At 41.7% G+C, this 15840-nt stretch overlaps 1 protein-coding gene across 1 annotated transcript in view; it reads left to right on the top strand.

Moving 5' to 3' along the window:
* The window catches only part of CNTNAP2 (contactin associated protein 2), a 1454514-nt gene that overhangs the window by 927799 nt on the left and 510875 nt on the right, over positions 1-15840 (top strand). The window lies entirely within an intron of this gene.

Consider the following 15840-nt stretch of genomic DNA (forward strand, 5'->3'; position numbering starts at 1 on the left):
CCCCATCTGATGATACTCACAGTAGGTCACTATCCCATGCGGCCTACAAGCTAGAAAATAGATAGAAGAGAACAAGAGAGGAAAGCAGAGGCTAGCCACACATTCTTAGCGTTAGTCACACTAGGGCATGGAGACTAGGGAGATGTGCCAAACACTTTACGGAAAAGATATAGGCTGTGAACCACTCTTTTGATAGCTAAGGCACATTTTTAAAAAAATAAAACTGAAGGCATACTTTACTGTTATAACCCCCCCCCAAAAAAAGGTTTACTCTTAAAGTAAGAATAAGAAATATTCTCCCTCTGAAGAGATTATTCCCTTGTTTGTGCAAGAGTTGCTGATCTCGGCAGCTTCCTGACTAGAAGTAGAGATGTTTGTGGCTTACATTCAGTCCAAATTTTAAGTAAACGGACACGATTTGCCCTTCCTGAAGCAACATGGGATTGGAACAGTTATCATTTGGATTATGTACTTTTCTGAATTTTGCAATCCCCGACACAAAAAGTACACACAAAATATGTATCTTATGGGGGAAATGTATACAAACATGCATATTTTAGGAAAATAAATAAATTCAATGTAAATGCAAATTTTATAACCTTTTTTTTTTTAAAGCAGACTGATGCATAAATGGGATGGAATTCACTTATGACTGAACATATGCGAAACTGACATGGACCAAAATTGTACTGGTCCATCCATTCCTAATTGGAAGGAGCCAGGTTTAGGCCAGTGATTCATGCATAGATGCAACAGGCAGCCTCACCCAAACATGGGTAATAACTGTAGCACATCAGTGTGTCTGGAAGGATTGAATAATCCAGTAAAAACAAAGGCAGAGATGTAGCTTTGTTACTGCTGGAGGCTGTTGGGAATGAGGAGAGGCCAGAGTAGTGAATCATGCAGAAAAAACGTTAGCCATCTAATCAGGAGGGGAATGACTGCAGCTCAGTTGCACTGCATGTACTTCGCATGCAGAAGATTGCAGGTTCAACCCCCAGCACCTCCAGGTAGGGCTGGGACTGATCCTTGTCTAAAACCCTGGAGAGCAGCTGCCAGTCAGTGTACTCAATCCTGAATTAGATTGTCTGGTGTCCTGTCTCAGTATTAGGCAGATTTCTATTTTCTGTATGTGCAGTAGGTACTTTGAATTCACAGGAACCTTTAAATATCTACATTTCTGTGCTTCTCATGGAATACCAGCAGTTTTTCTCAAGTTTTGGAGAACTGAGGATGCAAGTTTAGTAGTTTGGGGATGCAATTATTATTATTATTATTATTATTATTATTATTTATTTATATAGCACCATCAGTGTACATGGTGCTGTACAGAGTAAAACAATAAAATAGCAAAACCCTGCCACATAGGCTTACAATCTAATAGAATCATAATAAAACAATAAGAAGGGGAAGAGAATACACCAAACAGGCACAGGGTAGAGTAAAACTAACAGTATAAAAGTAAGAATTAACTAAATTAATTTTTAATTAAATATGAAATTTAATATTTCTCAAATTTTTCAATGGGGAGCGGTATATAAATATTCTAAATAAATAAATAAATAAGATCAAAATCAAGTTCTAAAAGCTTTATAAAAAAAGAAAAAAAATTAGCTGAGCTTTAAGAGCTTTAATGCAAGACCTAGGATGCATTTTTTTCCTATTCTTTTTATAAGTTTTTGACATGCTGCATTTGGATTGGCTATTTCTGATACAAATTCGCCTTTTCATACTTGTTTCCACAAGCATGTTTATATAAAAATCCATCAACTGATGAAGAAGTGTAAATTGAGCCAGATGGCGGTATACTCATGACAACATGCTCTTTTTCTTTCAACTATGCTTGTTGAACACCAAATGAGTGCAAAATGTAGCAGCAATGTCTTCCTTGAAGTTTTTGTTCTGTGTACTCATGTCTCTTGTTAGCCCAGGAATACAAAACAGGGATGGATGAGAATTTCAGTTCAGTTCACAAATCACTTGAAAATGCCCTGTCTGCAACCTTGACCCTGAACGCAAAAGGGAGCACGTGTTCTCTGAAAATGTTTGAAAAGTCCAAAACTTGCATTCACAAAATGTGCACTCATAATACTGCTAAGAGTGGCAAGTTATCCTTCAACATTTCCAGTTATAGTGGGGATATACTACAGGTCTCAAGATATATATTTTATTAAAAAAATCTATACATATTTTTAAAAAACATCTAGACATATCAATCGATTCATCTAGCACCATCTATGTAGCTTACACTCTGAATTTTAACACATGGAAAACAACACAGGAAGGGAGATGGGAGGGCAGAGGAAAACAAAGAAACCACATATGGCTGTTCCAGTATCTGCTTGAAGTAGTTACAATAGGGCAAAGAATTAGGGGGGTTGTACCAGATGTTTCATGGGAAAGGTGGGTTTTGAGAAGGGCTTTGGTGGAAGGAAGACGGCTGTCAAGCATAGGGAACCTTTCCAAGCATAGCAGGGAGAAAGGGTGGAGACACTGGAGTCTTTTGAGGGAGCTGCAGACCTTCAGAAGGTGGAGGGTGGGGGAGCTCAGCCCTCTGGACTCCATTCCGTCTTCTGCCAGCTGGCTCGACTCGGTGTGCAATGAGTTGGGCCAGCTGGCAGAAGTTTGTTGTTTTGTGTTGTTTTTTGCATAAAAAGTACATTTGTGCAAACTACAGCCATAAATAGTGTCATTTGCACAAATTATGGAAATTTGTGCCATTCACAGTCGTAATTTGTGCACATCTCTATCGGCATAAATTATGGTCCCCTGAACCCCCAATGCATAAAAACTTCCTGGAACTCAGGGAAACCGTGCAGCTCAGCTCAAAAATGCAAGCCGAGTCGAGTGCATCATGGAAGTCTGGTGAGCCCCAAAAGGGGCAGATTTCCCAGCGAAGGACATCCCTAGCAGGGATGGATTGGGATATAATAATAGGTAGGACAAGGCAGTGGGAGGATTTTGAAAGTAAGGGTCTCGATTGTGAAATCAAAAATTGCCGTATTAACAAGATAGAACATTTTGTTGAAAGAAAGGCAATCCTAGGTGAAGAAATCAATATTTGGAGGGGACTGTTTGAAGGGAGGCAGATTCCCAAACATGGAGATGTGAAGTCCACAGCTACAGCCACTGCTTTGGAAGATGGGGCTGTGCAATTCCGTGAGTTTTCCCAAAGGAGAAATATACTCAGGATATGGAAAGGAAAGCCTAATAAGCCTTGGGTCAGCAGGAACCGGCTACTTCCCTGAGAGTCTAGCTACATTCAGCATTACTAGTTAAAAGTAGTCATATATAATCAGTGCCAGCTCCAGGTTTCAGAGGGCCCTTGGGAAGACACTCTCTGTGGACCTTCTCCGTCAGGGAATCTATCTTCTCATCAGCTTGGTTATCAGATGTTGTGGTCGTTTTTACCATCATCACTTACACTTGCTTGTTTGCCATGCAGACAGCTGATGAGCAAGCTTGTAGTTGCATCTACTACTACTCCACTACACCACAATTGTTGGGTGGGCCAAAGTGAGAAGCGGGTGAACAATGGTGATGAGCAGGTCCAGGGGATCCTTGCCAGTGTAGGGCCTCAGCAACCATGGCAACCACTGATGCTGGCCTCTGTCAAGGTTTGCCTGTTCAGAATTCTGAAGGCCTCCCTGAAGAAAGGCAGAGAGAGCTGGAGTAGATTCTAAGCCAAACTCCCAGGGAAGCAGGAACCGCTAGAGTTCTTTCTCTTTCCATTGTATGTGTCTGCTTGATTCTCTGCCTGGTGGCTAATCTTCCTAGGAGTTGTGTGAGAGAGAAGTAGGGGAAATTATCCATTAAGCTGAGAGAGTTAAGCAGAGAATTAAGCAGACATAAACATTAGAGGCAAATGTCTAGCAAAGCCAAGTTTTGGAGATTACTTGGCGAGAGAGGGAATTTGGGATCTCTCTCCCACATGAGTCAGAAACCTCTGAATGAGTTTTGGGAGGTAGAAAAGTAAGCACATAAAGGTACCCAGCAGAAAACTGTGTGTGTGTGCGCGCGCGTGTGTGTGTGTGTGTGTGTGTGTGTGTGTGTGTGTGTGTGTGTGTGTGTACACAGTATGTGCATCCATGCATGAGAGAGGACAGAGAGAGAGACTAACAGATGGAATGTTATCATAGGGCCTTGCTAGACCTACCTGATAATCCAGTGGGGAGTTGGGGCGACACCGTGCTACAGCTAGTGTGGGCCGTCGCCCTTTTCTACACGTAACACGCGACAGGGAAAGGGAAAGCCCCATTGCGTCCTCCATATTTATTTATTTATTTGAATTAAAGGGCCATGTGCGCAGGAGCGCACCAATGGAAAGGTAAGGTTGTTTTTTTTAAAAAAAACTAAAGGGTTCCCCACTCCCCCTGCCCCTGATTCCCCCCCAATGTCTGATGCCCCCCTGCCCGCTCGCTCGCCATGTCCGCTCCCCGCTCGCCATGTCCGCTCCCCGCTCGCTCGCCCGTCCCCGCTCGCCATGTCCGCCCCCCACTCACTCGCCCGTCCCCAATCTCCTTGCCTTGGCCCCGTTCTTCCCCCCGTCCGCCATGTCTGATCCCCCCTGCCCGCTCGCCAGCCCACTCGCCATGCCCACCCGATCACCCGCCTGCCATGTCCGATGCCCCCTCCACACACACACACGTCCATGATCTCCCCACCCTGGTTCCGCTCTTCCCCCCCCATCTCTCCTGCCGGGTCCGCTCTTTCCCCCGGCCCCCATCTCCCCTCCCCGGTGATTTCCCTCCCCCCAGCCCGATGAGCACAGCACAGTGCACGGCTTCTCCCAGCTACTTGCGAGTAAGCGAGCAGCTGGGAAAAGCCACAGAAGTAGCTAGACCTTCCGCAGGAAAAGCCGGGCCATAAGCAGATCCGGTTATCCCGGGTCAAGGGAGGATTTACCACAGCCTGACCCCAGGATCCCCTGTGCATCGTCTGCACACACAGCAGGGAGCCTGGGCCTCACACCGGGCTAAGTCCTCGTCTAGCAACGGCCTTAGTGACATTCAAGACTAATTTGGGTTAACAGGCAGAAGTGAACAATTTCTGTAAAAGATAGCGGTTTCAGTGCCTCTGCTAATTTGAGAAACATCTGTAGTGAGCAATAGAAACTATTGTATTCAGTTGTAGCAAGGTACAGAGAAGATTCTAGTCTGTAGGGTTCACCCCTAACCCATCCTCCCCCCACTTCATAATTCCGCATTATTCAAGGAGAAAAGAAAATGGGAAAGAAAAAAAATGCACTTACATTTCATATAATTATAGAACAGGAACACTTTGGCAGCTATGCTTAATTGTTGCTTAAATTTAATTAGGAATTCACCTAGCTATTTGGCAAAGTCTAGCTCATTATAAAGGAAGTTTTTAAATTAAGACTAAAGGATGTTTTGCAGTTCAGCAGAAGTTATGGATTTAATGCACAGATTTCTGGATGCAGTTCTGCCATTTTTTAGAGCGTCTGCAATCCAGCTTTCAGTTGTGGAAGCTTCAGACCTATGGAACCAATGGGATTTATGTGACCGTAAAGCTTGTTTGACTTCAACCTGAACTTAGGCCAACAGGATGGCAGCTTTTCCTCTATAACTTGAAAGTCTTTGGATACATTCAGGGTATGATGTAGGTAGAGTCTTTTTCTCCTTTCAAGCATGGTTCAGTATGAATCATTGTAGTATTTGGCCCATAGTTTCCAGAACAATAGGAAAAGCCAGAGTAAGTTCATAAGATGAGCTTCCTCGTGGGAAACAACACTGGAGCCAGCTTTGCTTTTATTTGTGTATTGAATTTCAAAAAGAAAATCACACAGTTATCACAGAGTTTTAGCAAAGGCTTGAATTCAGAGATCCTATTCTGAGACGAGAACTCATATAGGACTGAAGGGGGGAATCATTGATTTTGCTGCTCATATTCATGTTTAGGGTTGCAAGCAGGACGTGTTCACATGATTTGCAAACAGGAATGGAATTTTCGTACATCCCTACTAAGATTCTTTAAGGCAGAAGTGGACAACTTGTGGCCCGTAGGCTGCCTGAACCCTCCTGAAGATTTTTACAAGGACCCCAGATGAATTTGCTGCTGCTACTGCTGCGGCAACCCCCACACTTTTGCAAAAAACTAAGACCGTTGCTAGATGAGGGTTTAGCCCAGGCTGATACCTGGGCTCACCCCTGTGTGTCCAGATGATGCACAGGGGATCCCGGGGTCAGCCCGGCTAAACCCTCCCTTGGCCCGGGATAACCAGCACTGGTTGTGGCCCGGTATTTCTACAGCCCCGGGCTGCGGAAGGTCTAGCCAGTTCTGCGGCTTTTCCCAGCTACGTAGCTTACTCGCGTTTACTGAGCATTTACACCTTTGCACTTTTACGTTTCCTTCATCTTTACACGTCTCCTCACCTGCGCACCAGCGTATCGCTGTTGTTCCGTTGAGATGCACACACACACCCAGATCTCCTTTGTAGCTCCCCCTACAATTCATTGGTTGGTGGTAATTGGATACCACACCCTCCCTAGTAATCAACATGGGGCACTCCTGGTCTTGCACTGCTTTTTCCTAGGAAGTAGCTTCTCTTGTTACTAAACTCACTTTGGGAAAACTCTGTCTCTCTCCTACTTACTTTCGTGGTTATTCCCTGTTGCCTAGGCTATGCCCATTCCCCTCACCCTGCCTGGAGGCTTTGGAGTTTGAACATAGTAAAATCAAATGCAGGCTTACCTTTGGGTAAACCCCATTGAACAGAGAGAAACTTACTTCCAAGTAAACAGAAGTAAGACCTCAGAAGTAAGCATGGGGTTGCAGAGCACTTCTTTCCAGTTTGCGGTTTTAAACTTTTTAAAAAAATGCTTCTGAGTGACCACACTATTAAAAATCAGTTCTATATGTGTTTACTCAGAAGTAATTCTCTCTCTGTTCAATGGGGTTTACTCAAAGATAAGCCTGCATCTGATTTCAGTATGACTGGGATGTAAATGCAGTTGAAATCAATAGGCTTTACTTTTATGTAAGGGAACCAGCAGCTCTGTAGTTTATGAACTTGAAGAAGCACAGCTTCGCATGATCAAAGCAATGGAAGATTGTTCCTTCACACTTGTGGACTATGAGGGAAAGGGTTTAAGGGGGGATTAAAAAAAATCATTAAAAAATCAAGGGATGACCCAATCTGACTCAAACTTTGCATGCTGAAAGAGCTATCACTGTGCCAATATTGATCTCCTAATGTTTAAAAATGAGGGTGCTGCGGGCAAGGAAGGTGCATTTTCCACATTTAAGGTGAAAATGCCTATTCAGGAGTAAGAACGTAGAGTTCAATGGGACCTCTCTCCCTCCCCCTTCATGGTTGAATGGAGAACCGCTCCACCCTTCTCTTTTGTTAGTCAGACCTCCCTTAGACACACACGCCCCCAACAAAGAACGGGATGGTCGATAGAACGCAACTGCAGAAATACACGGGAAGGGGGGAGAGCATTTATTTCACAGGGAGGGAAAATAATCCAGTCTTTCTGTGCTCCAAAAGGAAATGAAACATGGAGAGTAAGAGCCAAAATGTGTGCAGGACGTGGACGACGTCACGTAGGTATCAGGCTGTAAAACTGCATACCAGGCTTGGGGAGTGTGCAATAAATCGCTGGTGTGATGGAGACCTGAGTCATTATATTCTGGACAAGATCTTGTTCTCAGATGAAATATGTGCATCATTGTTTATCCTTAAAAATCCTTTTAATTATACTTTCCTAGTAATGTAGCCAAATTATGGGGTGGTGTCCAAAATGTATCACATGGCGTTAAGAAATACATTTTTGGGGTTTCAAGTGAAAGTAACTACTTCCCCCGCCTCTGTCACTCCCCATATCTTCTAAATACAGGCTATGCAATCTGTTAATGGTTTTTCAGCATCCATTCTCTAATAGACAAGTGGGATCTGCAACAAAATGTAGCAGTTTGGAATGCTCTTATTCAGGGTTCCAACCAGCCATAACCTCTTTCAAGATACTCCATTCCATTCCCACTAAGCATTCTGTAGCCATTGAACATTCTCAGTTAACATTGGGCTGTTTGGAGTTTCTCCTCCCATCTTAAAATTTCCCCCCCCTAAACTTTTTGAGTTTCTGCAAACCATGGGGTTCCCCAAAGTCTGTCGATAACTCCCTCTTGTGCATGAATGGGGGCATTTTAGCTACATAAGGATTGGCACTCAGAGAATGAGTTCACTATTAGTTAGTTTATGCTATCGGATACTATAATGTGACTTCAAATTGAGATATATATCCTATATTGTACTGTAGTTGTGGCAGTGACGCTTCTTGCCAAATCAAGTGCAGGTATCAGCCTAAGAGGAGAGGGAAAGGAGACAGCCTGAGATGGGTACATATAAGTACTATGCTGTTTAAACTCAGGTACTTTTGAATAGGACTGTGCTTAATATTTCCAATAAATACATAGATTATGCAAAGATTCACCATTTTAATTGTGTTCATTACAATTGATACCATAGCTTCTGTCTTCCTGGGAGGAATTATCAGGGTGATGACATCACAGTGCTATCGCCTGTGTGATGAAGTCACTGAGAGAAAGTGAAGGCAACTAAGGCCTTAGCTAGACCAGGCTATATCCCAGGGCAAACCCCGGGACTGTCCTTGTGCATCCACATGATGCCCAGGAGATTCCGGGATCAGGAAGGGATCATCCCTCCCTTGCCCCAGGATACAGCCCTACACTTTGGGCCCGCTTTTTCTGTGGTCTCGAGCTGAGCCCAAGACCGCGGAGCGTGTGGCCCATTTCCATGGGTTTATCCAGCTCAGCGCGATTACTCACGCAGAGCTGCGCCCATCGGGATTAGGGGGGGGAGCGGGGAAATGAAATTTTAAAAAAACACTTACCTTTGCACACGACCGTTTGTGTGCTCCTCTCCCTTTAAGAAAATTTAAAAATGGCAGGCGCAACACTTCTCTTGCTGAGGTCATCGCGCCTTACATGTAAACGAGGGTGAAATCTTGCGTTAATCGCAACGCGAGGTCTCCCCTCCTCTCTCTGGACTTTCAGGTAGGTCTAGCTAAGGCCTAAGAGTAATGACCATGTAAATAAAAAGCAAATGTTTCCTCAACGCACTCTGAAACATCATCCAAACAGGAGGGATGTTTCACGTTAACACAAAAAATGAGTTGTTTCAGTTCAGCTCTCTTTTCCACAAGTCCAAAATGAGATGATTCATCATGTATCATTGTGATTAAAGCAACTGTCAGCATAGATTATATTAATCCTCTCTTTTTAAAGACGTTTCTTGTAACCACACTCTTTAGCATCTATTTGAATGTCCAGCCAACTTGCCCTGACAGAAGGCACATTCTGACTATGATTTATATTCAACAGCCAATCACATGGAATTTGAACTTCTAGAGACTTCTTGTTGTTGTTGTTGTTTTGGCAGATCAGGTGTACTTTATTCTCTCACTTATCATTCTCCATATGACCATCGGTGTGAAAATCTAGCCAAGATTCAAATCAATGCTTTTCATATCAGAAATTATGACCATATAATATCAGCTGGTGATGCAGTAGCATCGAGTTTAATATTACTTCTAGACAAATGTGGTCTCTTTTGACTCCTTGGACACAGAGGTTTGGGCCACTGCATATTAAATAATATCCTATCTGAGGCAGAGCCTAGTTTAAACTGCCCTAAGCTAACTCTGTGTTTCCCATCATAATATTTTCACATAAGAAGCAATTATACCAGAATTATTCATATAACCTACAGCATCTTTTTAACGTCTTTATTCCCTTTGATAAACTGCGCTGTATTTGTGTCCTGAGTGGTTTTGATGAATATGTAAATAGGGTATGCAATTAATATCACATCTAGTTTGGCCCTCAGTATATAGGTCCAGTATATAGAGCATAGATCAGGTCGAAATCTGATATACTCCTCTGCCCTACCTAAATAGTACAGCAGTACTGTAGACGTGAACATTAAATTAAAGTTAGACATGCATTTACTTTCATTAAAATGGAATGGCATTTGTGTGTAATAGGCATCTCTTGCCAATGTCTGTTCCTTTCTGTTCCAAATGGGCTAGTTCTTTTTGGACAACTCCCAGAAGCAGCTCATTTCTCAACACTGTGGCAAACTTGCAAGTTGGAGGGAGGTGGGGGGACAGTAGCCATGGGGCTTGCAAAAGGGCTCTCCCTAATTTTCCAGATCTTGGCAATGAAAGCATCCAATTAAAGCTTGAATTCTCCTTTATCAACTGGAATTCTGGAGATTGTTTTATTATTATCATTATTATTCTTCCTGGTAAATGTGACAGGGCAGATTGTGGCTTAAAGTGTATTTATGCACACTTTTTTAAAAGTATAGTGTTTTCATGTTTTTTTTTGGGGGGTATACATTTTTCAAATGCATTCCACCACTATCACCTTACCCCAAAGAGCATCACAAGCTCAGGAATGTATGTGCTTCGATCACTCCAAGTATTCTTAGAAGTCTTCACTTAATACTTGGAGGGGAAACGCTTAGAAATAGATTTTGGCTTAACGCTGGGGACTGTGCTGTTGTTTTGTGGCTGTTATTATTCCTCCTGATCATAAAGGAAGAAAATCTACCCTTCCTCCTGATCATAAAGGAAGAAAATCGACCCTTCATCATGATCAGTGTAGGAGGACACTTTGGATTTAAACACAGTTGTCATTTTTCCTTCTCTCTCTCTCTCTCTCTCTCTCTCTCTCTCTCTCTCTCTCTCTCTTATTCACAATTTCATTTGTTTGGGAAAGGAAGGAGAACCGAGAAACAGGCTGGTGTGGAGCCATTGGAAACTTAAAGGAAATTTAAAGTTGGGGTTGGGTTAGATTCAGCTCATAATGGCTTGGGGATTTCTGCCCCCCTCCCTTTTCAAAATTCATTTTCATCCCTATCTGAAAAATAGGCCATTGGTTTTGGCTTATTCCCAAGGCTGTTTTTGGATGTATGGAAGTTCCCAATTATCCTACCATGCAGATGAAACAGAGGCATGCTGATGGGGCAGCAGCTGTTAGGGAAAAGTAATAACTGTCAGCAATGGACAGTAATGTCTTTCACATGCTGCATCTCTGACTTAATGCTAGTACATGCTCTGCTTTCATAGCGTCTCTGAGCAAGATTGCCTTTTATGTTCCTCACATATGGTACATGTGAGGATGAGACCCTGTCATTTTGAAAATGTGACAAGCATTATCCTGCATTCTTTGTTATGAAAGAAAAAGGGCTTGCTGGAGAATCTGTTAGGCAGAATATGAACTGTAAACATAGGCTATCATTTAATCATTATCTGGCTTTCTAATGTATTATTTTCTATTATATCTGCTAAAAATGGCACAGCCATTGCAAGCAATTATTGGATCCAATTAAATAATTTTCATTCTTATTTGCCTCGCACCCCGCCACCACGGACAGAATACTTTGATAAACAGCAAAGGTCCCTATTAGATATTGAGAGCAACAAAAGGGATTAAGGGATTTCCTGTACGATAAAAAAAGGGGGGTTACACAGTGCGTCTGTATTTGTATGTTAAATGTTTTTAAATGGATACTTTTGTTTTTATACTATTGCTTTTATGTTTCTGGTGGTTTTAAAATTTTGTATACTTTTTTAATGATTACTGTTTTTTACTTTTGTGAACCGCCCAGAAAGCTTCGGCTATGGGGCGGTATATAAATGTAATAAATACATAAATAATCTACTCACCACTTGCATTGTGCTTTAGTTGTAGGGAAGCAGCACATCTTCCAAACATAATGTTTTGGAATGTTTAGAATGTTTTAAAGATGTTTTTAATGTTTTAAAGATGTTTTAATCATGTATGGTATGTTTTTAATCAGTTTTTAATGTGTATTTTATATTATGTTTTTATACTGTTTGTTTTATAATTTGAATGGTTTTAGTTTTTGTGAAATGCCCAGAGAGCTTCGGCTGTTGGGCGGTATAAAAATGCAAATAATAATAATATTTATAATAATAATAATAGCTCATATGTTTGCACCCAGAAAAAATGTGATACTCCCTGAAGGTAATGGCCATTTTTTGATATTGTGGATTTATTTATTTTTAATAGTTCTGGCTCACCATGAGCGAGCCAGCATGCTAATAGAATCATAGAATCATAGAGTTGGAAGGGGCCTACAAGGCCATCAAGTCCAACCCCCTGCTCAATGCAGGAATCAATGTAGATGGGGCTCCCTGGTAGTCACCCTTCCAGAAACTGACCAGGCCTAGACCCGCTTAGCTTCATCAAGGTTGCAGCATCCCATGCCATCATACCCAGCTTGAACACTCCTGCTTGGTTCCTCCTGCTGATAAACAAGGGCTTATAACAAGTTTTGTTCTTGGCGTATAACTCTGGCTTGCTGGGGGAGAGACAAGTCAGAGTTCCCAGTTCAGATGTCACACTAAACAAACCAGGAATGGAGAAGGAACCAAGTGAAGCAATCAAAGCACAGGCACTAGCTTGCTGGCTCACAGTAAGCCAGAACTTTAAAGAAATCCGGCTTACTGTGATATACAAACTGAACTGTGCGGCCACGTTAAAAAAAGGCAAGCTTCACATTAGGCATAATTAGAAAAGGAATTGAAAATATAACTGCCAGTGTCATACTGCCTTTATACAAATCTATGGTGTGACCACACTTAGAATACTGTGTACAATTCTGGTCACAACACGTTAAAAAAAGATATTGTAGAGGTGGAAAAAGTGCAGGAAAAGGCAACTAAAGTGATCAAGGGGGTGGAAGTACTTAATCACACAGCATGTAGTTAAGCTATTATCAAAAGATGTAGTGATGGGCACCAATTTGGATGGTTTCAAAAGGGGGTTAAATACATTCTTGGAGAAGGCTATCAAAGGCTACTTGTCCTGATGGCTATGTGCTACTTCTTGTATCAGAGACAGTAAGGCTATGTATACCGGTTGCTGGGGAACATGGATGGGAGGGTACTGTTGCATTGTGTCCTGCTTGTGGCTCTCTGGTTAACAGCTGGTTGGCCGCTGTGTGAACAGAGTACTGGACTAGATGGGCTTTTGGTCTGATCCAGCATGGCTTTTCTTAGGTTCTTACGATCATTGTGTCTCTTGTTCCTAGGATTTCCCTATTGAATGTAGTTGCACAAGTAGTACTGTCTCCTCTTGTGGTAGCAGCTGTTCTGGGTCTGGTAGAGGACTTTCTCAGCATTGTTACTTTTTAATTGGAGATGTCAGGGACTGAATCTGGGGCCTTTTGCATGTTCTACTGCAAAGCTATGGGCTCTCCAATTAATAGAAACAAAGCTATGATGTTTCCTATGCCAAGTCCTCTGCCCTTTTTTTTACTGTATAGGGGACTGGATCATGCTCTGAGAATGTAGTACAGCATCTCCGTTTTCTTGTTTTCAGAGACCAGTAATGGAATGAGCCTACTTTTGAAATAGAAATTACCTTGGTATAATTAATTCACCTTGCTGCAATAGATCTCAGATTAGGGCTGTAGCTAGACCTAAGGTTTATCCCAGGATCATCCCGGGTTCATCCCTGCCTGAGTGCTGGATGCCCTGTGTGGCACTTAGATGAACAGGTTTGACCCCAGGACAATCCTGGGATAAACCTTAGGTCTAGCTATGGCCTAGGTCAAAAGTTGGTCTTATCTGAGCTTGGCAACTACACCATGTAGAACGGCATAAAACATGATATGCTGTACCTAATAGTTTTGCACACAGTCTCACAAAGAATGAAGGAACAGAATATGTCTCTTCAGGCACCCTGTGGAGGACTAATTCTGATTTATTGGCAGCATAGTAGTTGCAGTAGTCATAATACTTAGCATTTTCATCTTCTTGGTGCTTTGAAAGCATTAAACAATTAACCATTAAGTCCTCAAGGAAACAAAAAGTAATGTTTAGTTTTTCATACATTACTGCAAGTTAGGAAAGTATTTTGTATCTTGTCTTTTCCTAATTTTATAATAGATACTGAAGTTTTGCTTTTGGGTTTTTTATTGTTATTATGCAGATTGTAACTTAGGCAGGATCTACGCTACTGCTTTAGAACGGTAGTGACAAGTGGTCTTGGCCCAGGACACATTCCATATACTGTTTTCAAACTGTTTTCAAAGCATTATATCCTGTTTGGTGTAGATCTGGCCTAGATTCTGTTCTTTATTATCAGTCTTTTCATCCCAGAAACAAAGTTATATGGTGTTAAATCTTCAAGGTGCCTGGAAATCCCACCACATTGCTTTTTTTAAAAAAACATTCAGCCTAAATTATGTTGCTCATTTTCATACAAAAGGCAATCAAATCACACCGACACAACCCTTTACATGGTTTGTGATTAGTCAAGAATCTGATGTACATTCGACATTATAGTTTTAATGTGCCCGATACAAAAACATTTGATAATATAATGTACACAAGCTGTATATATAATATCACACCAATGGATCCCTTTAAATAAGGAATGTTTAAGTTACTTTTTGAATGTTAAACATGAATTTTAGAATAAGAAAATGATGCCTGGACACATAAACTTTACTACATGCGTATTTTAGTCTTGTGGGTGCTGTTATTTTGTTCTTATTTATCTCCTTTTTATTGGATGAGTTTTCACGTTTTAGCGTTGTTGTTTATCTGTATTTTATTTTTAGCCAGCTTGAACACGCTCTTTAGTGGAAAGCTGAGATCTAAATTTAATAAATAATAAATAAATACACTTGTTAATCTATGTTTTTAAATAAACGTATGACTACAATTTGATCACTTTCTGGCATTATTGGAAGTGCTAACGTCTCTAAGGGCCTTGGAATGTGGACTGAGTAAATTGAGAGGAGCATGCAATGAAGGGAGGAGAAAGTGTAGGTCATTTTGAAAAGGGGAATGCAGTTGGTCGCAGGGAGGAAGAAGAGGCAGGAAGAGAGTGGAGGAGGAGAAAAGAGGATGGAGAAACCAGCGGCATGGTGGAGAAGGAGACAGTCTGCAGCTCAATGACGAGTGCACCTCCACCCAGGGACAAGCAACCAAGGGCTAGAGATCTGGGCTAAGCAACTGTTGTTGGTCCAGCAACAATAATCTCCTATCTCCAGATGAATCTGTTCCCTCAGGTCATTACTGGAGGCTTTCCTCTGGTTGCCCCTGAATGAGGTGTGGCAACTGGGGTGGAAGCCTTCTTGGTGGTGGCGCTCTGGCTTTGGAACACTCTCTTCAGGGAGGCTTGCCTAGCACCTACGTTGTCACTTTTTTTGCACCACGTAAATGCCTTTTTATTTCTCAATGCCTTTTGAAAACTTGTAAGCCTGAGCAGATAGGCTTTATGCAGTTTTTACCTCCTAGTTTTTAATTTCTGCTTGTTGTTTTCTTCTCATGTTTTCTGATATTGCATGTAAACTTCCCTGATGTATTTTAATTGAAGAGTAGTCTTCAAATTTATTAAATTAGAAACTTAAAATATTGAATAATTTAATGAGTACATTATTGTTCGACAGTTCCCCTTAAAAAGGAGTCATTTGCCTTGAAACACATTTGGGTTTTTTAAAAGCATTTTTATGTAGGCCTGGCCCATTTTTATGAGGCTTGGATCATTTTTTCAGTGATTCCACTGGGAGAGTTAAGGACATTGTTAAATTTCGCCCATTGAATCCTTGGATATTTCCATACAGATGACTCCGAATGCCAGTCCAAAGACATTGTGCATCTTTTCCGTCTTTCCCTCCTTAACAGATTTTTTGCATTAGGAAAAAGGACAACAGAAGTGGTGGGAAAACACAGGAGGGTTACAATTGGAAGATGATGATATCTGGACCCTTTATACAATTCTGTGAAAGAGGCAGATGATAAAAGCCTCATCTAG

This window comes from Elgaria multicarinata, chromosome 1 (genome assembly GCF_023053635.1).
Source record: "Elgaria multicarinata webbii isolate HBS135686 ecotype San Diego chromosome 1, rElgMul1.1.pri, whole genome shotgun sequence".
Taxonomy (NCBI): domain Eukaryota; kingdom Metazoa; phylum Chordata; class Lepidosauria; order Squamata; family Anguidae; genus Elgaria; species Elgaria multicarinata.